The 26618-nt window shown below is 42.1% G+C and overlaps 1 protein-coding gene across 7 annotated transcripts in view; it reads left to right on the top strand.

Annotated features, from left to right (window-relative positions):
• C17H8orf89 (chromosome 17 C8orf89 homolog) overlaps nucleotides 1–26618 on the top strand; it is a 160310-nt gene that overhangs the window by 101146 nt on the left and 32546 nt on the right. For 6 of the 7 annotated variants that reach the window (XM_067017508.1, XM_067017501.1, XM_067017500.1 and 3 more), the window contains 2 exons: nucleotides 2459–2564; nucleotides 15485–15619. The gene's annotated coding sequence lies outside the window, so the exon portion shown is untranslated. The remainder of the gene's footprint in view (nucleotides 1–2458; nucleotides 2565–15484; nucleotides 15620–26618) is intronic. The other variant, XM_067017502.1, reaches the window with a different exon arrangement.

The following is a 26618-nucleotide window of genomic DNA, read 5'->3' as shown; positions in this document are numbered from 1 at the left end:
GTGGTGTTATGTACGCAGATATGATATATAGATTTGGTAGATTTGGAAAAGGAATTTAAATAATTAAATAACATGAAGACACAGAACTGGGCTTGTTTTCCTTCCAAGTATTTTATTTTACCATGATCCAATGCTTATTGACTCAAGACACATGTAAAGGAAACATGTCACTAACTAACGTTTTCTAATGTACTCAGATCCTCCAACTTTTAAGTCAGGAAGGGAGGGGACAAGGGGCAGGAAGAAGGTGGGAGGAGAAAGATGAGGCAACTGATAAAACTTTGAAGGATATCTTCATCATCATATTTAATTGAATGTTAATCTAGGGGAAAAATCATGAAGAAATTTGGCTCTGTGAGTTCAAAGCACATTGAATCCTTTTATAGGATGTAAATCAGCACAAGGTTCAACTTTGAAACTCCTGCATAGAGGACTGGAATATTCTGAAAGCCCCTGAGTGCTTATCTAAGTACCTCCCTCCGACCCCTCCCCCCTTACGACATATCTTCACTGATTCTGGTCTTAACATTTATTTTAAAATAAAAACAAAACTTTTCAGAAACCATTCCATGGGAGCTAGTGTTGCCCACAGCCCAGTCCCCCACAAATCACGAGGGTCACCAGCAGGGTGCCAGCCCATCATGGAGCTTAACATATGGCTCATTCTGGGTGCGCCTTCACTGCATTCTGTGATACACACAGAGCTATCTGTGGTCAGGCGGATCCACACAGCCTGACTTGGGATGTTGTCATCGATGGGATGGATGCTCACAGGTCTCCTCCAGGGTCAGGGTGGGTCTGTCCCTCACCTGACCAAGTTAGGATAGCATTTCTTTAGGCATTTTGCTAAGTGCACAGAACATTCATACCATTCAGGGTTGGCTGTAGACTCTCACGGGTGGAAGAGGATGTAATTCACCCCTCCGACACTAGCCAAAGCTGTGTTTAACTCACCCGTGTCAGTGGACTGTGACACATCAAGTTTTCCAGGCAAACATCTCCACTTTAATAGGGTCCCCTGCAGGTGGGATCCTTACGTGCCTCCACGGTTTTCTCATACCTATCAGAGAGCCCAGCATATTGTAGACACTCAGGATATACTGACTGATGGTTCTTACAACTTCCTTGTTAACAGTTTAAAAGCCGGCAAGCCCTAGGTTTAAGAAAGTTCCAGTCATCCCACCTTTATTTATTTATTTATTTATTTATTTATTTAATTTTTTTGCGGTATGCGGGCCTCTCACTGTTGTGGCCTCTCCCGTTGCGGAGCACAGGCTCCGGACGCGCAGGCTCAGCGGCCATGGCTCACGGGCCCAGCCGCTCCGCGGCATGTGGGATCTTCCCGGACCGGGGCACGAACCCGCCTCCCCTGCATCGGCAGGCGGACTCTCAACCCCTGCGCCACCAGGGAAACGCTCTCCTTTACTCTTTTTTTTTTTCGCGTTACGCGGGCAGGCTTCTCACTGTTGTGGCCTCTCCCGTTGCGGGGCACAGGCTCCGGACGCGCAGGCTCAGCGTCCATGGCTCACGGGCCCAGCCGACGCGCAGGCGCAGCGTCCATGGCTCACGGGCCCAGCCGACGCGCAGGCGCAGCGTCCATGGCTCACGAGCCCAGCCGACGCGCAGGCGTAGCGTCCATGGCTCACGGGCCCAGCCGCTCCGCGGCATGAGAGAATCCTCCCCGACCGGGGCACGAACCCGTGTTCCCTGCATCAGCAGGCGGACTCTCAACCACTGCGCCACCAGGGAAGCCCCCTCCCCCCCCCCCTTTTTTTTCCACCCGTATATATTGGGTGCTGTTTCAGCGGCAGGGACTTCACTGGATATTAGAGACGGCATGGTGAGTAAGATGCGGTCCTTAATGTTAAAAAATTTAAATCTAGTTTCCCTACTATTCAGCCCCAATATTTCTGGCTTTTTCTTTGCCTTATTAGTCAGGATGCCCTGCACAAGGGCCTTATCCTCATTCTCAAGACCCACCTCTGGCTCTTCTTACCCTGAATGCCCTCCACCTGCTCCCCTCCCATTGGGTGCCCATGTTCTCACTCAAAAGCCAGATTCAGGTCCCTCCCCTCCACAAAACTCCCCTGATCTCACCCCTCCCACTGCTCTCCCCTCCCCCACCCCCACCCCCACCCCCCCATGATCTTTATCACATTATGTTTTCACAAGAAACAGGGAGTTTAATGACACCACTTTGTGTGGTTTTACACTGTTTCTCGAGGCTTATTTTATTTCCCGGTGAGAACGGCTTAACTGTATCTTTTCCCTTCTTCACCTCACGTGGTGCTCACATTGTTCTGAGTACATGATTAACGTTCAATAAATACTTCTTTGGATAGTACAGTCCATTTCTTCTTGTTTTATTAATATATAGAGAGACCATCCAGACTATCTTATTAACAATAATCTGTCACAGACTTGAAGACTATGGTTGCTCCATTTTTCTTTTTTCTAGATCACACAGCCCCAGTTCTCTGCATAATTCCTGCTGGATGTCATCTTCTACTTGTGACGAGAGCTGCATTCTTGGAAGTATGTTCTCTGGAACATTACATGAAAAGGTATTCTGTGGTTAATTTGAGAAACTCTGGTCTGTTTGTTTACTGTGGCTACTCAGCTCCTTTAAAAGCTTCGGGTAGGGGCTTCCCTGGTGGCGCAGTGGTTGAGAGTCTGCCTGCCGATGCAGGGGACTCGGGTTCGTGCCCCGGTCCGGGAAGATCCCACGTGCCGCGGAGCGGCTGGGCCCGTGAGCCATGGCCGCTGAGCCTGCGCATGTGGAGCCTGTGCTCCTCAATGGGAGAGGCCACAACAGTGAGAGGCCCGTGTACCGCAACAAAAACAAAAACCTTCAGGTATATTGTGAACCTTCTAAAGGTGGGTCTGGTGTGCCATTTTTAACACCTAGAAGTTTGGGTCTTTATTTTCTTTGTAATTACATTTAAAATTTTAGGCAGTATCAATCATTGCTTTACTATGAAAATGTCTTCAAAGTTCTCATTTCCCACCCCCAATTTTGTGACATTATTTTTATTTTGTTAGGCAGAGTTCATAGCATACCAAAATACCCTAAATATTTGTCTTAACTATATACTTAAATGGAGCAAAGTTCAACAATAGTGTTTTTGTTATGGTTTTTCCATTTCTGTGTTCTTTTATTTTGATTAATTTTTCAGATACCTGAATTTCATCAGATATTTTTAAAGCAGTGATCAAAAAACAATATTACCTGAGTTATTTCATGTTGAGATTTTTCTCTTACATTTATTCTCTTTTTAAAAAATATATATTTTTAGTATCTAATTTTTCCCCTTGTAGGCGATTTTCTTCTTCTTCCTGGATCCCTAGAGATTTTAATTTGTGAGTTTCAATAACTTAACCAGAGTATATCTCATTTTCATTGTTTAGTATGCATTTTTCTTGGCATATGGTATGAACTTTTGAGCTGCAGACTCAGTTTATCCTCCAATTCAGGAAAATTTCCCCATCTAATATCTTAGGATATTTTTACTAATCCATGTATCAGAATGTCTAATTCAGGGATACCACTTATTCTTATGTTGGAACATCTTTGTCTTCTATAGTTATCATATTCTAATTGCTTTTATATCTTTGTATTTGTCTTTGTATTCATAGTGTTTATATTTCAATCTTCTCTTTGCCAGCAATACAAATTTCAGGCATATCTACCTACAATGAGTAATTATTAGGCTCTTATTGGATTCTAAGCATTGGGCTAGGTGCTCTACCGTAGTGCCATCTGTCTGGTCTGAGACACATTTTCAACCTGTCCAAGTCAAAGTCTTAAGTACAAAGAATTCCACCCATCTGACAGCTTGTCACCACAGCCCAGCAAGACCCTTGTTGAGCTTTCAACCTATGGAACTGTAAGATAAGAAATCTGTATTATTTTAAGCCACTAAGTTGGTGGTGATTGGCTATGACAGTAATAGAAAACAAATACAAACTCTGGTACCATAAGTGGGGTGTTGCTATAACAAATACCTAAAAGTGTGGAAGTAGCTTTAGAATTGGGCAATGGGCAGAGGTTGGGAGAATTTTGAGGAGCGTGACAGAGAAAGTCTAGATTGCCTTGAACAGACAATTAACAGAAATTTAGATGTTAATGGTTCTGCTAATTAGGACTTAGAAGGAAGTGAGGAACACGGTAGAGAAAATATAAATTGCCTGTTGGTCTTCCAAAATCCAGGACACAGGCTGATAAAGCTACCCAGCTACAAAGACATGCTACAAAAAGGAAGGTATGACCTAAAGAGCAGAGCAGTGAACCACAGACAATTATTCCAAGGTCCTGAAACCGAGGGGAGTTTTGAAGCCCAGCTGGATTTTAAAATTGCTTGAGATCTGGGATTCCTTTTTTCTTTCCTTTTCTCCTGTTTTGAATGAGACCATCTATAACTGCTACCCTATGCCTGTCCTACCATTGTATTTTAGGAGTAAATAGCTTACTTTTTTAGCTTTACAGGTCCACAGATAGAAAACAATTGTGCCCCCCGGAAGGATTATACCCCGAGGCTCACCCATACCTTATTTAGATGATTTAGATGGTGAGATTTGGGACTTTTGAGCCGATGAGATCTAGATGAGATTTTAAACTTTGAGTTGATGCTGCAATGTGTTGAGACTTAGGGGGACCTGGGAAGGAGTTAATGCATTTTGGATGTGGGACAGACGTGGATCTTTGGAGGCTAGAGGGGTGGACTGTAGCGGGCAGAATAATGCCCTCCCCAAGATGTCCACATCCTAATCCCTGGAACCTGTGGATATGTTACATGACATGGCAAAAAGTTATTAAGTCTGCAGTTACAACTAAGTTTGTTAATGATCTGACTTTGAGATGAGAGAGTCATCTGGATTTTCTGGGCAGGCTTAATCTAATCACATGAATCTTTAAAAGTGGAAGAAGGGTCAGAGGACCTGCCATCTCAGGACTGGATCCACTGTCCCTACCTTTGAAAATGGTGGAAAGGGGTCATGAGTCGAGGAATGCAGGCAGCCTCTAGAAGCTGGAAAAGGCAAGGGAACAGTTTCTTCCCTAGAGCCTCTAGAAAGGAATGCAGCCTTGATAACACCTTGATTTCAGCCTGATGAGACCCATATCAGACTTCTGACCTGTAAAACTGCAAGATAACACATAGGTATTGCTTAAGCCACTGCATCTGTGGGAATTTGTTACAGCAGTGATAGAAAATGAATATGCTTTGTGTGCATCGGAACACCTGGCAGGCTGAATAAACTCCAGATTGCTGGGGTTCATCCCCCAAAGCTTCTGACTCAGTAGGTCTTGACTGAGGCCTGATAATTTGCATTTACAGTAAGTCCCCTACATATGAACGAGTTCCATTCTGAGAGCAAGTTCATAAGTCCGATTTGTTCGTAAGTCCAACAAACTTAGCCTATGTACCCAACTAACATAATCAGCTACATAGTACTATACTGTAAGATATAAATAAAAATAATACATAAAAAACAAACACAAAAATGAAGAAACCATTTCTTAAAGTACAGTACTTTGAAAAGTACAGCAGTACAGTACAACAGCTGGCGTCAGGGGCTGACATCGACTGAACGGGCAAGAAGAGTTACAGACTGGAGGGAGGAGACGAAGTGGGAGATGGTAGAGCTGAAGGGTCGTCAGCAACAGGAGACGGAGGGCAAGCTGCAATCTCACTCACTCCTGACGTTGATGGCACAGGTTCTGGTTTCTTGATGGATTCAATTCTATCTGCCCTCTTGGAAAAATGATCCAAGGATGTCTGGGTAGTAGCTCTTTTTTTCTCGTCATAGATGACACGGACTGCATTGTGAACGGCTGCAGCAAACTTCGTGTACTGTTCTACATTCAGGTCCTGTGCCTTCAAAACTAACAGTGCCTCCTCAAATAAAGAAGATCCCCTTGCCATTTCCTGCGTCGTGAATCTCTTCAGTTCTTCAGTTATTTCTTCTTCCTCTTGTCTCTCTTCATCCTTTCTGTGGGCATGTTCGCATCTTTAAAAGTTCACAACTTGAAAGTTCGTATGTAGGGGACTTACTATATAATAAGTTCCCAGGAAATGCTGATGCTGGTGGACACTTTGACAACTTCTGCTTTATCTCACTGAAGCCCTAAACTGCAGCCGGTCATTCAGCTTCCGAGGTGTCCCATTTTGTTTATTTGTACCCGTTGGCTTGAGAAATTCGAGAGTGAAAAGAGGACTTGAATGTATGGGAATAATGAAGGATTGATTATACTAGGCATGCACACAGCAGTTTGCAAGAGTCACTTTCATTCCCTGTGGCATGTGTTTGTGGATAGGCCCGTATCAGAGAGATCAGTAGTGACCCATTCAGGAATGTAATTACACAGCTCAACAACAGTACAAAAAACCCAATCGAAAAATGGGCAGAAGAACTAAATAAATATTTCTCCAAAGAAGACATATAGATGGCCAGTAGACACAAGAAAAGTTGCTCAACATCACTAATCATTAGAGAAATGCAAATCAAAACCACAGTGAGGTATCACCTCACACCGGTCAGAATGGCCATGATTTCAAAAGTCTACAAATAACAAATGCTGGAGAGGATGTGGAGAAAAGGGAACCCTCCTACACTGTTGGTGCGAATGTAAGTTTGTGCAGCCACTATGGAGAACAGTAAGGAGATTCTTCAGAAAACTAAAAATAAAACTACCATATGATCCAGCAATCCTACTCCTGGGCATATATTTGGGTAAAACTATAATTCAGAAAGATACATGCACCTGTATAGTCATAGCAGCACTATTCACAATAGCCAAGACATGGAAACAACCTAAACATCCATCAACAGATGAATGGATAAAGAAGATGTAGTACATATATACAATGGAATACTACTCAGCCATAAAAAAGAATGAAATAACGCCATTTGCAGCACAACGGATAGGCCTAGAGATTATCATACTAAGCGAAGTAAGTCAGAAAGAGAGACAAATACCATATGATATCACTTATATGTGGAACTTAAAATATGGCACAAATGAACATATCTATGAAACAAACAGACTCACAGAACAGACTTGTGGTTGCCAAGGGGGATGGGGGGATGGGGGAAGGATGGGCTGGGAGTTTGGGGCTAGTAGATGCAAACTATTACATATAGAATGGATAAACAACAAGGACCTACTGCATAGCGCAGGGAACTGTATTCAATATCCTAATATAAATCACAATGGAAAAGAATATAAAAAAGAAAGTGTATATGTGTATAATGGAGTCACTCTGCTGAACAGCAGAAATTAATACAACATTGTAAATCAACTATTCTTCAATAAAAATAAATTTAAGAAAAGAATGTAATTAGGGGTACTGACATGTGTCTGTGTCATGCTCTTCGTGGTGCAGAGCTGGACCCAAGGGTCCCATCACTCACCGTGACCATAATCCTCCGCGTGGAGCTCAATGAACAGCGACTCCAGAATGACAATATTGATCTGGACTTTCAGCTGAGCTCAGGACTTAACTGTATTCTCAGGTTTCACCGTGTCTGGTATTGCACAAATTCTTCAGCTTTTCTCACGCTAAGTTGGGCCTTTTAAAACTCACAAATAGTTCTATATGCTGAACGGAGTCTCCGAACCAACGCCAGGCACAACGAGGTGCCTGAAGAGGCTGATTATGGTCGTTGGGTGTCCTCATCTCACTTTGAGAGCAGGAGCTGGGGAAGAATGGACAATTGTACTCTGAGTTATTTTTCAAAGCACGTTCACATCTTTCATCTCATCCTGTCACAAATATTAATGACAAAGTCAGGGAGGGAATCCAGGTTTCCTGAACCTTAGCCCCATGTTCTGTACTCCTGCTGCTGCTGTCACATTTTATCTCTGTCTCTGGATCTGTGTCCGGAATGCTGTCCCATCATCAGCGAGAGAGGCAGAGCTAGAGAGAGACAGAAACAGAGATAAAGAGAGAGAGGCAGAGACAGAGAGAAAGAGACAAAGAGAGAGGGAGAGACAAATAGAAACGGGAAAAGAGAGAACAAAAGGAGTGAAGGAGGGGAAGGAAACAGAAAATAGAGAAGAGGAACAAAAAAGGTAGCCTGTGCTCTGCAAGAAGAGAAGCCACAGCAGTGAGAAGCCCGCGCACCGCAACGAAGAGTAGCCCCTGCTCGCCGCAACTCGAGAAAGCCCGCACGCAGCAACGAAGACCCAACCAGCCAAAAGTAAATAATAATTAATTTTAAAAAAAGATTTATAGTAAATGTCTTTGTCAGAGGCTTATAAATAGCACTATTATTTGTCTAGAACATAAGTTCCCAATTTTCTATTTTTCTTATTACTTAAATTCTATTTCAATAATGCAGTTGGAAGCCATCATCCCTAATGACTCTTACTGTCACATCTTCACAAAATTGAAAGAATTTTAGAATTCCAAAAGAAAGTTAGCTACTTCAAATGGAATGAATTCCAGCAAAACATAAACTGCCTCTACCCAAGGTGTGTATTGAAAAGTATAAAAAGTTGGGTCTTTCTGGGAATTCCTTGGCAGTCCAGCAGTTAGGATTCCGTGCTTCCACTGCAGGGGACACGGGTTCCATCCCTAGTAGGGGAACTAAGATCCCGCATGCCGCGCGGTGTGGCCAAAAAAAAAAAAAAAAAAGTTAGGTCTTTCCAATCTTTCCACTTTATCATCTATGAATTCATAAGCTCTGGGGGAGCATATTAAGTTTAACAAATGGTTTCTCATGGTGATAATGTTTGGCTGTAAGGAAAGGAAGAAAAAATAGCCTGAAGTTCTACAGAGAAAAGAGCGAGAGATGAAAAGGAGAAAATAACATCACTGTGAAATAAAAAGAAAACTTGAAAAATATTTGATCAATTGTCATTGCTCTGTAGAAAACAAAAACCCAAATATTCAGTGTCACCAATTTTGCAAGATTTGCCAGCTTCTCTATTCTTGAGGAAGAGAACTAGGGGCTTGATAAGAAGAGTGTAGCACACTGCAGAAACTGAATTCACACTAAAGCAAAAGGCACCCAGACTTGTCCAGGAATTTCCATATCTATCATAGTTCCTGGAGGCTGGAACCTGTTCAGAAATATTACATGTGTTTCACAAAGGGAGTTGAAAGAAATAACATTCCACGTAAGAAGTTACATAAACTCAAGTTTCAGCTAATTCTTCAAAATCTACTTTCAGTCATACTATTAATTAAGTATGATGGCAAAATAATGACATTTGATATATACAAGGACTCAAAACTTTGACTTTTCAACTACCTTCTGAAGCATTGCTTATAGATGTCAAGAAAAAGAGAGACAAAAAACCAAAAAGGAAATCCAACACGTTACTGCAGAGGTAGACATCTTTGATGTTTGATAGCACTTTGTATGAACCCATGGATGATTTGCTGATTATAAATGGGGAAGAATACCTTCACAGAGAGGGATAAAGTTCTCATCACTCGAACCCACTGATCAATTTCCATCTCCTTAAAAGTGAGAGGGTAAGACATTTTTCCTCCAAAATCATACATTATGGATACATTGCAACATTACCAAGTAGTCTTACCGGAAATTTGAGCCCAAATTTAATCAAGCCTTTAATCTAACTTAGTAGTTTATAGGAAATATAAGTGATAGAAGAACTGTTTAAACAACATCATGAAGAAGCCAGTTGAGAAATCCAGAATGTGGAACCTTCTGCAATAGACCTAACCCACCTTTTCAACAAGTCAATGACATGAGGAAAACGTGGCAGGCGTGTGTCGATGAGGGAGAAACTTTGAAGATTATTAGAGACCAAGGACATAACAGCAAACAAGTGCAATGTGTGAACCTTATTTAGATTCTGATTAAAACAAACTAACTGTAAACAAACGTGGGGGGATGGATGGGGGAAATTAGAATATTCGATGATATTAAGGAATTATTTTTACATTTTCTTAAGTGTGATATTAGCATACTTGTTATGTGAAAACAGTTTAATTTTTAGAAAGGGATGCTGAACGATTTAAGGATAAAACAGCCTTGAAAGTACTTCAACTGGTTTTTCTGTGGGCATAGTGTCAATAACTTCCCTTCATGGTTAATATACTGGATTCTTGGCAATATGTGGAATGGGGAAGGAAGGCTGAATGCTCTGCTCACGTTTTGAAGGCAAGAGGAAGAATTAAATAACATGATGAATAAATAAATAAAATAACTTCCCTTCATGGTTAAGTCAGTTCGAACTAGCAGTGTGTTTGAATGCCGATGACAGTTATCTAGCGGAGAGGAGAAAACTGATGATTCAGGAGAGAGAGGGGAGAACTTCTGGAGAAAAGTCCCGAGGGGCAAGAGGGGCTGTGATTAGTCCAGGGCTAGCGACTCAGAGAGACCCTTGGACCCAGGCCAGTCTGCAAAGTGTTTGTTGACAAGATACGGGCAGAAGTTGAAAGTATACATTTTGAGATGTTTATAACAATTTAACAAAGTAATCTTATGCCCGTTGACTTTTAAATGGGGCTTATAAAAAAGACGGCTTTTCTGTTACTTATAACAGAAGGATTCATAACTGACATAATATTATTTTACCATCAGTGTTCCAGGGCTTCTTAAACCCAAGTCTTAGAAGCACTTGTGAACCCATCACAATTGTGTGCCCAGGGGAATTGCAAGCAAATACACACACACACACACACACACACACACACACACACACACATATTCATACATATATCATACACGTTTTACACATATCTGACAGTAGCTTTCATCAGATGCTTGTAGAGCTCCACGACCCACAGAATATTGAAGAACACTTGCCCCAGAGTTGCCTAGGGGACTCCTCTCCACTCAGCTTAGAGTTGCCGTGTGGACCCTTTCTTTTCCAGATTTCCAAGGTTTAAACCTAAATGCCACTTCCTAGCCCTATGTACTTGTGTGGCCCCATCACTGATAGCTATTAAAGCACAAATGTCTTTGGTTGTTCCCTCCTCACTCTGCCGAAAGGGAGCTTTTAGAACAAACACTACAAGGAAGCCGAGCTTCCCCCATGACAGCCAAACTCCCTCCCACCCCCAGCGGGGGAGGGGCAGCCCTGGGGGAGACTTTCCAAAGCCTCAGGCACCAGTGACTCGTTCTTGCCCAGCTCAGTGCTTGGGACACAATCCTTTTTGGCTTAGCTGCTCACCACACGATTAACTGTTTAAACAAATTCCAGAAAGCACATCAATTATTACTAATGAATTCCAAATCAAATCATCCAGAACTACAAAGGGCCGCCAGATGTTTCAGGCAAGGAGAAAAGAGGGGGTGGGAGGCGTGGGGAGAGAGAGGATTCTTTCCCACCGCTCTATTAACTTGGACCTGAAAGCAATAATTTATCCAACACCTGACATAAAGAGGCATCACACACATTTTACAATATTTCTTGGAGATTGTCCTAACATTAATTTCATTGTGGACTATTACTTTATGTTGAAATCATACCTACCCAAAACTTTTCAGACCTCTTTTACATATATATCTCATTTTACCCTTACAGTGTCTGACTGAGGAAGCAAAGGCTGTGACTAGTTCTCATTTTTTCCAGATGAGCAAATTAAGGCAAAGTGAAATACAGGTTTTGGGGGGTTTATAGTAGGACTGTGTTTTGAAACTGGATGTTCTGATAGTACTGTTGGACAGTGCCATTTCCAAACAACCAGTGAGCTAATAAACATAAAAACTTTCCGAGGTATAAAGTCACTAGGGCCCATATGAAAGGCGCACAATGGGCAATTGAAGGTCCCTGTGGCTGGGGCCCCTAACAGAGGGGATAAGGAGCAGAGGCTCTTTAAACACTAAGATGCCATCAGCAAAGACAAGGGAAGGTGTTCCCATCGTGTGTCCAGTGTCAGTTCATCAGCGGTAAAGTGCCGTTGAGCTGGTCCCTCTCTGAGCAGCTTGATTTCCCCCGGAAGCTGGTTCCATTATCAGGCTGACTTCAAGATTCCCACTGGAATTTTGGGGTCTAAAACAAAACCCTTCAAATGGCTGTAACCCGTGTTCTGCAAGATATGTATGACTTATGAAGTGGTTAATGGACTTGGGAGTGAGAAAGAGGGAATCATGATGTGTGAGACCTGGAAAAACGGGGTTCGACGTGTTCAGCTCTCAGGTGAGGGGTCTGGGAGGCAGTGAGAATCAGCGATTTGCCGAAGACCTACACTTTCTTCTTAGACATGGAGGTGATCGTATGTTCATGAAGTGTTTTCTTCTGCTTAGTCTTCTTTTTATGCTCATTTTAAATATTCACATATCTCCAGTGGGTTTTACATATTTAAAACTTGTGGTCTCAAATGTCGGAATGAATAAGAATTATGTGTTGGTTTTTCTCTTTCCTGCTAAATATTTGTTCAAATAACCAAATTTTCTTTAAAGGTAGACTTCTTTCTTCTTCTTCATCTTTTTCTTTTTTTTTTTTTTTTTACAACATGGTAAATATCTCAAGAAGGGTCCAAAGTTATAGCCTCATGGAGAGAAAAGTCATAGTGGCTGCACTTTGGTTTCTGCTGTGTAAGGACTGCTGAATAAGGCTGGGTTTTTGTTTGCAAGTGCATTTCATGCTGCATTCCATCTTGACAATACATTTGATTTATAAACTCTAAAAATAAGAAATGCTTTAGAGAAAGATGTGGGCTTGGTCAGGGTGAAAGTAATGGAATAAACAATCTCTTGCAGTCACTAACATTCCAAAATCATTTTCCCGGGTAATTATCAAGGCAAGAACTACAAAAACCATTTTTTTTTTCAGTGCATTGTATGTATCAATGCAAAAACAACGAAAAGAAAAGCACTATTTACTGAGTCAAGCTTGTTTGTCTTTTAATCCCAAGATCAACTTTCTAACCATCCATTTCTTTCAGAAACAACAGGGCGATCCCACAGTTAGAACAACACTTTGCTTCTTTCCCTTCTTTCTTCCTCTCCACTTCTTGACTGGATATTAAATTGACTTTTGCTTTAAAATGCTAACACATAAACATGAGCATTAAAAATTTTAAGTTTTAAAGACAAATATCATATGATATCGCTTATGTGTGGAATCTAAAAATATATATATACAAATGAACTTATTTACAAAACAGAAATAGACCCACAGACATAGAAAACTAACTTATGGTTACCGAAGAGGACGGGGCAGGGGGAGAAATAAATTAAGAGGTTGGGATTAACATATACACACTACTATATATAAAATAGATGACAAGGACCTACAGTATAGCACAGGGAACTCGACTCAATATCTTACAATTAACATATAATGGAAGAGAATGTAAAAAAAGGAATATATATATATTTATATGTATATGTTTAACTGAATCACTGTGCTGTACACCTGAAACTAACACTTCATTGTAAATCAACTATATTTCAAAGAAAAATTTAAAAATAAATAAATAAAATGTCTAGTTAAAGCTGAAAAAAATGTAAAAAAAAAATTTAAGTTTTACCATGTAGGTTATTATTTTGAATTTTAAGAATTAAAAGAAATAGAAGGCTACCAAAAGGCAGGGCAAACCGTGTCTCTCCATCAAGCTCTCTTCCGACAAATACCACGACTCTCTTCGTATCTGTTGATGCCAGTCTCCAAGTCCCATGCTTGAAGTAACCAAAACCCGATGTTTCTGCGGAGCGATGGCTTTGAACAATTGTGCCAACACTCTTGAGAGAGAGAGAAGTGGTGAGTGGAAGCGCCCACCAGGCCTCCCGAATCATCAAAACCCTGTGTTGGGGGCCTACCTTCCAACAGAGTGGTCACTCAACAAACACTCATTGCGTGTCACCCACGTGCCGGGAGTTGGATCTCAAAGATGAGAGAGATGCGGTCCCTGCCTTACAGGAGGAGGTGGCAGTCCCAGTTTCGTCCCCTGTGAAAGTGAACTGGGAATACCTAACCAGCAGGGCTGCTGCCATCCTCTACCCACTGGACACCAGTAGCACCGCCCCTCTCCCCAACCCCCCCCAGTCGTGACAACGAAAACTATTCCCAGACATTGCCAAGTGTCCCCTGGGACGGGTAAAATCACCCCGGGATTGAGAACCACTGCTCTACGCATTGAACTTTCACCCCTCTTTTTGCCAACCCAATACATCACAGAGGTGGGGATGGCACTTAGCCTGTGTAGACTGATGTTGCATTGAAGGTTTCTAACATCTGCTGACTCAAAACAAAACCTGCTTCAAAGTACGGACCTTGTCAAGGTTATCTGCAGGCTTTCACTCACACTCTTAGCAGCACAATGCTCTTGGTTTTTTGAGGCCAAGTACTGCTTCCGGAACAGTCTCCCTCTCCAGGCTTTCTGACCCGGGCACACCTCTCTTTCCTGCTCACGAGTCTGTTCCCTTCTCTGCATTTGTGCATGAGACACTGTGACGCTCTCGTTGGGCTCCTTTTCTCATTTTTCCCAAGCAGACACGCTCTTGACCTCTCCCTTGTTCCTCAGGATGTCTCTGGTCTCACCCCAACCCGGGCTGAAAGAGCCTCCCACATCCTTCCTGCCTGATCACCCGGGTCTGTCTCTTCCGTACGGATCCTCTTCCAAACCCTACTCCGCAGGGACAGCTTTCCTAGCTCTCTGCCTATAGCAATCTCTCTTCCCTCCAGCAACTTTCCCATGGATCATCTCTCTCCAGCCCTCAATGAAACCGACTCTGAAAAGAGCGTCATTTGACAACATGCCTAACGGACTAACAAGTGATTTCATGAAATGCAGGGAAATTTCACTGCTCTTTGCGCTTTTTCCTAAGCCATATTTGCTCGGTAGTTGTGAATTTCATAGTTGTCTCTAATATTTATCTGGGCCAAACATCTACTTCTTCTAGGTCTACTGATATTTCAGAAATTAATGTCTATATATTAGATGACTGGCTAATTTACAAAGTCCATTTAATATCAGACATGAACCACAGACGAAAACCCTTGGGCAATTTGCACTCAACCTGTTCTTTGCCAATTTTGCTCTCTACTTTGCTCCAAATCAATTTTGTTTTCCAAACTCCTCTCTTTTTTCCTGGCATTTAGCTCTCTAGTTTATGACGGTTTCTTATAGACCTCAATTCTTGCTATAAAGTTATAAGTAATTTTTAATGAAAGGAAAACTTAAAAGAAAGGGATAGGAAGGAAATAAAGGGATGGAAGTGGGTGGGAAAATGAAGGCTTTGGGGGGAATAGGGTGTATCTCATGCTCATGACTCACTCATATTAAAACGTATTAATGTTTTTAGGTTTATTAATGCATTTCATTGAGCCAATAACATCTTCAAAGACTACTTAGCATACTTTTGGGAAGAAGTTCGGGCACATCCTGTGCTTAATGAATGCAGTTACATAAAACCTTACTCAGTGTAATTGGATTGACTTTTTCTTCTGTGTTAAAATATAGAACCGATCACTGAGGGTTGGGATCACTGAGGGTTGGTTTGTTTGCTTTTTTTTAACTCCCTGGTGACCAAATTTTGGTGCCCTGGTTTTCTTTAGGTTACACCTGATGACTTTTCTAAGAGGCATTCTGCATATTCACCTATTTTCCTGATGACAAGGGATTGAACAGCTCATGGCTCTCTTCATGGAGTTCCTGGTCTCGGCCCTCCTAAAGCTGCACTCCAATTCCTCGTAAGTCCTCTACCACTGATCCCATTCATTAGTGGAAATTCTTAGTTTATCACTGCAATTTGTGCATTTTACCCACGGGGTGCTTATTTTTGGCAACATCTTTCTGTTCGTGTAGATAAAATTTTAAGACTTTCACATGCTTGCTATTCTCTGGAGAAAGTTTAGTTTTGCACATAGTAGTTCGTCTTCCTGTCCTCTTAGCTTTCGAGAACCCTGGAGTAAAAACTGACCTCGAGGGCTTCCCTGGTGGCGCAGTGGTTGAGAGTCCGCCTGCCGATGCAGGGGACACGGGTTCGTGCCCCGGTCCGGGAAGATCCCACGTGCCGCGGAGCGGCCGGGCCCGTGAACCATGGCCGCTGAGCCTGCGCGTCCGGAGCCTGTGCTCCGTAACGGGAGAGGCCACAACAGTGAGAGGCCCGCATACCGAAAGAAAAAAAAAAAAAAAAAAACAGGGCAAAAATTTGAGCTGAGGACTTCCTCAATCTAATGTTACTGTACCTCTACTGATACCCGTCGTCTGAATTGGGTTTAAAGCCCAGCTCTGCCACTTTATAGCTAGGGGATCTGAAGCAAAGTCACTTAATGCCTTTCTTATCTTGGTTTTTTCCTCTATGAAATGTGTTACTTCAGGTTTTCACGACACTTAGATGAGTTATTAAAGGTAAAAGCACTTAAAATGGTGTCTCACCCATAGTCAGGACTTAGTAAATGTGAGCTCAGCTCTTCTCTGGGACTGTGACCAGAGGACGGTGTCTCTCGGGACAGTGTCAAGGTAAGAGATATAAAAAGTCAGGATGCTGACCCTCACTGCCCCCCAAAAGTTAGAAAATACCAACTATGAATAGTTTTGTGAAACAATAAACACCACTTTTTAAAAGTGAATTACTCGCAAACAACCCCATTAAAATATGGGCAAAGAACTTGAACAGACCTTTCTCCAAAGAAGATAGAGATTTAACTCTTGAAGAACATGGATTTGCACTGTGGAGTCCACATATAGGTGGATTATATTTTTCAATAAATACCTACTACAGTACTACAGGATCGGAGGTTAGTGAATCTGCATATGCAGAATCTCAGGGTCAACTGTACAAATGGGTACATGAAAAGACTTTCAAAATCATTAGTCATCAGGGAAATGCAAATCACAACCACAGTGAGACCACTTTGCATTCACTAGAATGGCTATAACCAAACCAAGCCAAAACTAAACAACACCAACAGGAAAGGAAAATAACAAGTATTAGTGAGGCTGGCAAGAAATTGAGACGTGATGGGAATGTAAAATGGTGCAGCTCCTGTGAAAAACGGTTTGACAGTTCCTCAGAAAGTTAAACGTAGAATTACCATATGATCCTATAATTCCACTCTCAAGGTATATACCCCAAAGACTTGAAAATAGGCATTCAAACAAAAAACCCATGTTCATAGCAGTGCTATTCACAGTGGCCAGAACAACCCAAATGTCCATCAACAGATGAATAAGTAAACAAATGCAGTGTATCCGTACAATGGAATATTACTCAGTCATTGAAAAAGAACGAATTACACATACATACTACAACCTGGATGAACCTTGAAAACACTATGTAAGGGAAAGAAGCTAGACCCCAAAAGTCACACATAGTATGATTCCATGTATATGAAATGATCGGAATAGGTAAATCCATAGAGATAGAACACAGGTTGGTAGTTGCCGGGAGCTAAGGGTAGGAATATTTAGGAGTAACTGCTTAATAGGTACAGGGTCTCCTTTTGGAGTTATGAAAATGTTTTGGAACTAGTTAGAAGCGATGTTTCACAATATCATGAATGTACTACATACCACTGTGGTCTAGCTTTTATTACCCCATTATAGCCTTAAATATTCTGGTGGTAACTAAATGTTCTTTTTCTTCATTATCTGTTCAGCTCAGTAAAACCAAATAACGTTGAGTCTGGCTTTTGCCAGTTGGCCGAATTGTTTGTGTTAAAATGGTTAATTTTATGTTATGCAAATTTCACCTCAATTTAAAAAAAAAAAAAAGTGAATTACTCACTTGCTAGTGAGGGTGATTTTTCAGGGCATTTAATACTTCATTGAAATGGAAGGTATATTTTCTTTTCTAATGTATTTCGGTCAACCTAAGAAAAGTTTGCAGAAATACCTTCTCTGAAAATTGAAAATCCAAAACAAAACTGGTAGTCAACTCTGGACTTCAAGTTGCTTTGCGATTCTATCTGCTATGGTAGAGCAGTACTAAGTATGTGGCCCCTCTTGCTGTGAGAGCTGTCGTAGCACTGGAATCTTCTGACGTGTTCTTTTTTTTTTTTTTTAATAAATTTATGTATGTATTTATTTATTTTTGGCTGCTTTGGGTCTTTGTTGCTGCGCGCAGGCTTTCTCTAGTTGCAACGAGCGGGGGCTATTCTTCGTTGCGGTGCGCGGGCTTCTCATTGCGGTGGCTTCTCTTGTTACGGAGCACGGGCTCTAGGCATGCCGGCTTCAGTAGTTGTGGCACGTGGGCTCCAGTAGTTGTGGCACACAGGCTCAGTAGCTGTGGCTCGCAGGCTCTAGAGCACAGGCTCAGTAGTTGTGGCGCTCAGGCTTAGTTGCTCTGTGACATGTGGGATCTTCCCGGACCAAGGATGGAACCCATGTCCCCTGCATTGGCAGGTGGATTCTTAACCACTGCACCACGAGGGAAGTCCCCATTCCAACATCTTCTTAAGGTACACATTATAATAGACACCTCGAGGGCTCTAATCCAGAAGGGTAACTAGTGGGGAGAATTTGGTTGTGTATTTGTGAGGGTGGGACTTTCCACTCATTTCCCACCCATTTCATCATGCCCGTGGGTGCAGCCAACACTACTGGAATAGAACTGATTTCAGAACAATTGTTAGCTAATCCAAATGTCCCTTTTGACTGCCAACATAGAACCTAAAACTCACAGATCAGTGAGATCTGTGGTTTTAACCGTATAAAGCCTCTCACTGTCTGCAGGCCACGTCATATTTTCCATTATGTCCCGCCTCCAACTCATGTGTCAGTTCAGCTTAGCAGTCCTTGTTCACATTGCTACTTGCAATTTCCTATCTCCTTTCTTTTGTTATTGTCCAGATTTTATCACCCCACTAAAGCCCAAATACTCCAGTGGTGACTAAATGTTCTTTTCTTTATTATTTGTCCAGCTCAGTGAAACCAAATTACATTGAGTCTGGCTTTGATGCCAGTTGGCTGGCTCCTTTCCAGGTTTAATTATTGAAGAATTTGTCTTATTCTTCAATATTAATTACTCTGCGTGGGCTTCAGTGGAAAAAATAGTCCAGAGATGGAATGTGACATTGGAAACAGGTCCAAATCCTGACTATTCTTGCCACCAGACCAGGGTGTGCTGAGCTTATTAAACCTGGGAGGATTGATGCAATGCTCAAGGGTGCCTTTAGAAGGCTTAAGACACCTAAAGAAAAATGGGAAGAGCAAAAAGAGGAGAACCAAGGCGAGTGGATGGGTGTGGAGGACACAGGAGGGCAATGACTTCTGGAGCACCCCATGAGCCATAAATGGTCACTTTTCATGGAGTTGCTATTAGGAGGCATGATGGTTAATTAAGACCATGAACTTGGGAATCAGAACAGTATGGGTTTTAACTGAAGCCCTACAGGCAGGCTATCTAAACACCCTAGATCCCTAGTTTCCTCATCTGTAAAAGGAGGATAAAATTGACTACAGCATATCTTTATTATGAGGAACACTTCAGCTAATGTATGCAGGATCTCACCACACGGTAAATAATCAATAACTGAAGCCCGTCACCATACTTATTGTAGTAGCTGCTATTTGTGTAGCCCTTTACCTTTTCTCTCCCTCTTTATGGATAACTTTATAGATTAAAACAAATGTTTGTTGGTGTGTTGGGTTTTTGTTGGTTTTGCACCAGACTCAGGCTGAGCTCTGAGCTGCCTGGCTGGAATAGAGGAAAGGGATCAAACGGACCCTCAGAGAGTCACTGTGGGGCCAAGAGACTACACAGGAGACTGGGCAGCAGGCAGATGCCAGGGAAGGTGCCATGGAGCAGAAACAAGAGGGAACAGGAGGGACTTCCCTGGTGGCGCAGTGCTTAAGAATCTGCCTGCCAATGCAGGGGACACGGGTTTGAGCCCTGTTCCGGGAAGATCCCACATGCCACAGAGCAACTCAGCCCGTGAGCCACAACTACTGAGCCCGCGTGCCACAACTACTGAAACCCGCGCGCCTAGAGCCCATGCACTGCAATGAAGAGTAGCCTGCACTCGCCGCAACTAGAGAAAGCTTGCGTGCAGCAACGAACACCCAGTGCAGCCAGAAACATAATAATAAATAAATAAATAAATAAATAAAAATAAAAAGGGGTAACAGGATAGAAAAGTGTGAGGAATGGTGGAGCCTGAAAGATTCCCCGGGCAATGTTCTGCAAGCTGGAACACGGTAATGGAAAAACTCCATTTTCCACCTGTGTGTTTCTTCCCTGTGTGTTTCCTTTACCGCTCACGCAGGGCACTTCATTTCTGACACTTTGGTCACCAAACGTATGGAGAGTTTTCTCCACGACAGCAAGCAAGTCTTCGTGACACCAGCTGGTGTCCTACAATTTAACTCAGCCCTGACACTATCTACCCAGAGATGGCATCATATTCCACAGGGTAAGGGCTTTAGTCCTACAAGACTCTCTCTCCCGCCCCACAACACTGCCCCCAACACACACACACTTCAGACGCCAGTTGCAAGCCCAGGTTGTCACCTGGGCTTCTGACCAACCAGCTGTAGATTGGAAGTTCCAACCGCACCCTCCTTGGGTTTGATTAATTTGCTAGAGCAACTCACAGAACCCAGAAAAAGAGTTTACTTACATTCATCAGTTCATTATAAAAGGATATGATAAAAGATGCAGATGAACATGGAGATGGAAGGGGTGCATAGGGCGAGGTATTTGGGAAGGGGCATGGAGCATCCATGCTCTGTCTGGGTACCACTCTCCCAACACCAAAACCTGTTCATCAACCCAGAAGCTCTCTGAAACCTGTGCTTTTGGAACATTATGGAAGCTTCATCGCAGAGACATGATCAATCATTAACTTGATTTTCAGCCCTTCTCCCTTCTCAAGAGAAAGGGGAGCAGAACTGAAAATTCCAAACTTCTAATCATGGCTTGGTCTTTCTGGTGACCAGCCCTCATCCAGGAGCCCACCCAGGGTCGCCTCGTCAGAACAAAAGACACTCCTATCACCCAGGAAATTACAAGGATTTCAGAAGTTCTATGTCAGGAACTGGGGCCAGAGACAAATATACATTTTCCATTATTTGACAAACATATTACCCTGGGATACACAAAATCTTTCCAAAAGTCGTGCAGCTCACAGATAGCCTTAAGAGAATCAGATTCTATCATCAGCATCCACATATATACTTCTTTATGTGTCTTTGCCCAGCAAGGTACCTGTAGGTCAGAAAATGCTCATTTTCCACCTCTGCTTTTATAACTGTCCTTCTTCCACCTTTCAAAAAAAAGATATCATCCATCTCTAATCTAGCTACGCTGCATTGTACTGGGTCTGACAAACCTCTAGAGAATCTAACAAAGGACCATTTGACAGATGGCATTGACAATGATGTGGAGAAAGTGAGTGATTCCTTTTTTAAAAAAATATATTTTAAGGATTTTTTTAAAATCTCATTGTTTTTAACTGTGTTCTGTTCTTTTTAAAAAATAAATTATTTATTTATTATTTATTTTTGGCTGCAATGGGTCTTTGCTGCTGCGTGCAGGCTCTCTCTAGTTGCGGTGAGGGGGGCCACTCTTTGTCACGGTGCGCGGGCTTCTCATTGCGGTGGCTTCTCTTGTTGCTGAGCACGGGCTCTAGGCGCGCAGGCTTCAGTAGCTGTGGCACGTGGGCTCAGTAGTTGTGGCTCACGGGCTCTAGAGCGCAGGCTCAGGAGTTGTGGCGCACGGGCTTAGTTGCTCCGTGGCATGTGGCATCTTCCTAGACCAGGGCTCGAACCCGTGTCCTCTGCACTGGCAGGTGGACTCTTAACCACTGCACCAACAGGGAAGCCCCTTTTTATTTTTAAATTTTTAAAAAATTTTATTATTTATTTGGTTGTGCCAGGTCTTAGTTGCAACTTGTCAGCTCCTTAGTTGCGGCACATGGGCTCCTTAGTTGTGGCATGAGAACTCTTAGTTGCGGCATGCATGTGAGATCTACTTCCCTGACCAGAGATCCAACCCGGGCCCCCTGCACTGGGAACATGGAGTCTTAACCACTGTGCCACCAGGGAAGTCCTGAAAATGAGTGATTCTAATGATCAAGGAACACATATTTTTGCAACTCAGATGGTTTCCAAATGCTTACTTTCAACAAAATTGAAGGATGACCTTTTTAAGTTGTAAACTGATGATTAAAAATAACTTGATTACAGAATGCTCTAAAGGAGTTCAAGGAGTTAAGGGACTTGCTATATCAAAATATCTTTCATTTCCATATACTTATTTATATGAACATTTTCCCAGTGCTCATATAAAAACTGGAATAAAATGTATACCAACCCTCTCTCATTATAGCAATAAGTGTATTTATTCATTGCTACATGAATGAATTTTTTAAAATCCCAGCTACCTCATTAAGTGATATAATTCAGGCTACCTCAATTTACAGGCAACCCACTGTGGTTCTTCTTAGCCCTTTCACACAGCTCAGCTGCATTAATTAAAAGAAAAGTTCTGTTTTTTTCAGTGGAAAGATATTATATAAGTGGTTTATTAAACAGTCAGAACTTGGTTAATTACAAACACAAAATAGTTCAGTTTTTTTAAATCCAGTTGATGCCTTTAAAAAATACTCTGTCAAATCCCCCATCCCACAGCTTTTGGGCCACTTTCAGCTTTTAAAAAGTTGGATCTAATTTAGTCCAAAATGAAGTCTCATAACCAAATTGGCATTGATCTGTGTTACTCCATTAAAAGTTTCTCTCTCCCTTTAAATAGTTCATTAAGACACACACCTCAGGGCTTCCCTGGTGGCGCAGTGGTTAAGAATCCGCCTGCCAGTGCAGGGGACACGGGTTCGAGCCCTGGTCCGGGAAGATCCCACATGCCACGGAGCAACTAAGCCCGTGCACCACAACTACTGAGCTTGCGCTCTAGAGCCCGCGAGCCACAACTACTGAAGCCCGCGCGCCTAGAGCCCATGCTCTGCAACAAGAGGAGCCACTGCAATGAGAAGCCCACGCACCACAACTAGAAAGTAGCCCCCGCTTGCTGCAACTAGAGAAAGCCCGTGTGCAGCAACAAAGACCCAGTGCAGCCAAAAATAAAATAAATAAAATAAAAATAAATTAAAAAAAAAAAAAAGACACACACCTTTCACTGCTCCTCTCACCCTCAGATGAGGCAACGGGTGCTCTAATGTGTTGATTTTCAAAATATTTGTTTATGCTCCCCCCTTACCCAAAGAATGTTATAAACTTGGAGTAATGCTCATGCTTTAAAAAAATTTGACTTCTAAAATTTTTTATTGGTGATGTAATTTGATGCAACGGATACAATTTCTATTGTAGTATAAATATTGGTACTTAAACATAATGCTCTCTTAAATATATTCATTGAACTACAAATACCATAGTTATTTTATAACCACTGTCATCCATTTGTAAAACATGGAAAAACCCTTCTCTAACCATGGGAAAGTTTGCAATGTTTCTTTGCTTCCTTGAACTTGTATTTCCATCCCACTTCTCCCATAGAATTTTATCCTATTATCTGGTTATGCTTGAAAGTTTAATAACCACCTTATCATAATGTTTTACAATAAAATTATGCATATAAGCTTAAATGTCTAGGTTTCCCATGTCTCTAAGACTGTAACTATTAAAATTTTATTCTGGGGTGAGTTTTCAAATATTATAAGGATTGATCAAAACGACATATACATGTTAAAACATTTTAATAAATAATGTTATTAGGGGCTTCCCTGGTGGCGCAGTGGTTGAGAATCCGCCTGCCGATGCAGGGGACACGGGTTTGCGCCCCGGTCTGGGAAGATCCCACATGCTGCGGAGCAACTAAGCCCGTGAGCCATGGCCGCTGAGCCTGCGCGTCCGGAGCCTGTGCTCCGCAACGGGAGAGGCCCCAACAGTGAGAGGCCCGCGTACCGCAAAAAAAATAATAATAATAATAATAATAATAATAATGTTATTAAACATAAAACAGACAATTTTATTGGAGATACATTTTATTTATTTTTATTATTTTTCTCCCACTCCCCGCAGCCTGGTATTGCCCCCTCACCCCCTACCACTGGTAACCATTAGTTTGTTCTCTACATCTGGAGGCTGCTCTTTTCATTATATTCAGTAGCTTGTTGTATTTTTTAGATTTCACATATAAGTGATATACAGTATTTGTTTTTCTCTGTCTGACTGATTTCACTTAGCATAATACCCTCCAAGTCCATCCCTGTTGCTGCAAATGGCAAAATTTTCATTCTTTTTTGTGGCTGAGTAGTATTCCATTATACAAATATATGTAATACGTATATACACCACATCTTAGTCCATTCATCTGTTGATGGACACAGGTGGCTTCCATAGCTTGGCTATTGTAAATAATCCTGCTATGAACATCGGGGCGCATGCATCTTTTTGAATTAGTGGGTTTTGTTTTTTTCAGATCCCCAGGAGTGGAATAGCTGGGTCATATGGTAGTTCTATTTTAGTTTTTTGAGAACACTCCATAAGGTTTTCCACAGTGGCTTCACCAATTTACTTTCCCACCAACGGTGTACAAGGGAAACGGTGTCCACATCCTTGCCAACATTTATTATTTGCGTTCTTTTTGCTGATAGCCATTCTGACAGATGTGAGGTGATAGCTCATTGTGGTTTTGATTTACATTTCCTCGATGATTAGCAGTGTTGAGCATCTTTTCATGTACCTGTTGGCCATCTGCACTTCCTCTTTGGAAAAAATGTGAAACATACAGTTTTATTGAAAATCTATTTTAGAGAGCCTCCAAATTCTTCCCCAGCACCATCCTGACCATGGATGCGCTGCAGACCGTGAAATAAATTCCAGGAGAGGAGCTTCTGTCTCTTTGAGACGGGACTGCGTGGTGGTAGGCGTGGAAAAATAGTCTCAGTCCTGTCCCAGGGGCTACCTTCTTTCAAGGGTCACTTAATTTCTTTTAAATTTCTGTTTCCCACCTTTGTAAACTGGAGATAATACAATACCTGCCCTGTTTCCTGCTCAGGGTTGTAGAAAGGTTCACCTAAGATAATGTAGAAATGCCTTGTGTGCATTACAAACAAAATACAATGGTTAATTACTGTTATTAGTAAAGGAGGGAAATGCCCATCTCTGAAATGTTGGCCTCTGAGGCCTGGAATTTAAATTGCAGTTTTGATAATTATAATGCTCATTTAATCTTGACCTGTCTGATATTGCTTCAGGCTTATCAGTATCCAAGATATTAAGATAAATGTATCTTTCTAAAGAAAAATATAAGAGCCCTTTAGGGATCCTTCAAGTAATCTTAAAAATAAAATTAAAAGGATTCCTGTAAGCTGAAATGACCCAACGTTCACGCCAGTGAGAAGTTAGCTCTGGGTTAGCCCCCAGCTAGGGCCTGGGACCCAGGAAGGCAAACCACCCACTCGTCAGCCAGGAATGAACTGAGTCACAGACTCAACACCCTGTGTGCACACAGCCAGGCAGCTTCCGGTTTTAAGGACCTTTCATCCTAGGCTCTTGGATAAGAGAGAAAAAGAGAGAGAGAGAGAGAGAGAGAGAGAGAGGTCTCTAAAGAGTAAACAGACACAAGGAAATAAGCAAGTGAGGGAAAAAAAGGAAAAGAAAAATACAGAAGAGCAGCATGGGTGAAGTCTCCCATCTTGATTCCATCAGTTAAATCCCCCGGAGAACCTACAAAGTGAGTGGGCAGGTGGGGCGAGGAGGTGGAAGTGAGGTGAGGCCAGCTCTCCACTGACAGATTTCCCGTCTCAGATCCGCTTTGAAGTTGACCTGAAAGATCCTTTCATCGGGTTCTCAATATCGCTGTGGCTATAATTTAAACTTGAAACAGGAACAAAGTGTTTTCTCTATTGAGTAAATCCTCTGTTCGAAGAGCAGCTTCCCCCCATGCAGATGGTTTGTCTCTGCTCTCCTCTTCTTGGGGGTGCATTTCACCCCCACACTTCACACACACATTTTGCGAAAGCATCACTTTGTAGAGCGAGTGGACACATACATCAGGACTGAGCGTGGGTCCAAACAATAACAGTACCTTTTCTGAAGGTTTTCTTCCTCCTCCCGCCCCCTCTCCCCTCCTTCCTTCCTTTCTTTCTTGCCTTTTTTCTTAGAAAAAAATTTTTTCAGTCTTCTGTTTTCTTTCCATACTAGTACAGTACTATTGCAAATGTAATGCTCATCACAAAACATTAAGACAAATACAAATAAGCAAACACACAAAAAAAATCAAAACAAAGCCATGGACTACCTCATCCAAAAATAACCTCAATTAACATTCTGGTGGAAATTCTTCCAGACTACCCATCTCCCCGTCTCTCTCTAACTTTGTGTGTGTTTGTATGTGTGTATTCACATATTAAGGATTAGTTGACTAGAAATAAAGTTTCTTGAGGTTGATTAACTCTTCTTCCCCTCAATTTGACCCATTTTTGAATAGAAGCTTCCACTTGTCTTCCTCCGTGGTGGTACCTTTAGTTTTATCTACAAGGAGCTACTTCTTGGACCATGTAATACAACATGATTTTCAGATTGGAGCTATCTGAGGAGGTCAGGACTACAGTTTCTGTTCATGAGGGTGGGTGACATGGCTTTGAATTTTAAAGGGTCTGAGTAGATGCTGAAATCAGAGCTTCCTGGGCAGGCTTGTCTGATCTCAATCACATGGTGTGATGGAAAATTGTGAAGTAAAGGAGCCCCCAGCATGTCCATCATAAGTGGCCTCCTCCCCAGCCCTCC

This window comes from Kogia breviceps, chromosome 17 (assembly GCF_026419965.1).
Source record: "Kogia breviceps isolate mKogBre1 chromosome 17, mKogBre1 haplotype 1, whole genome shotgun sequence".
Classification (NCBI taxonomy): Eukaryota; Metazoa; Chordata; class Mammalia; order Artiodactyla; family Physeteridae; genus Kogia; species Kogia breviceps.
Note: the sequence above shows the minus strand (reverse complement) of the source record. Positions and strands in the feature narration are given on the sequence as shown.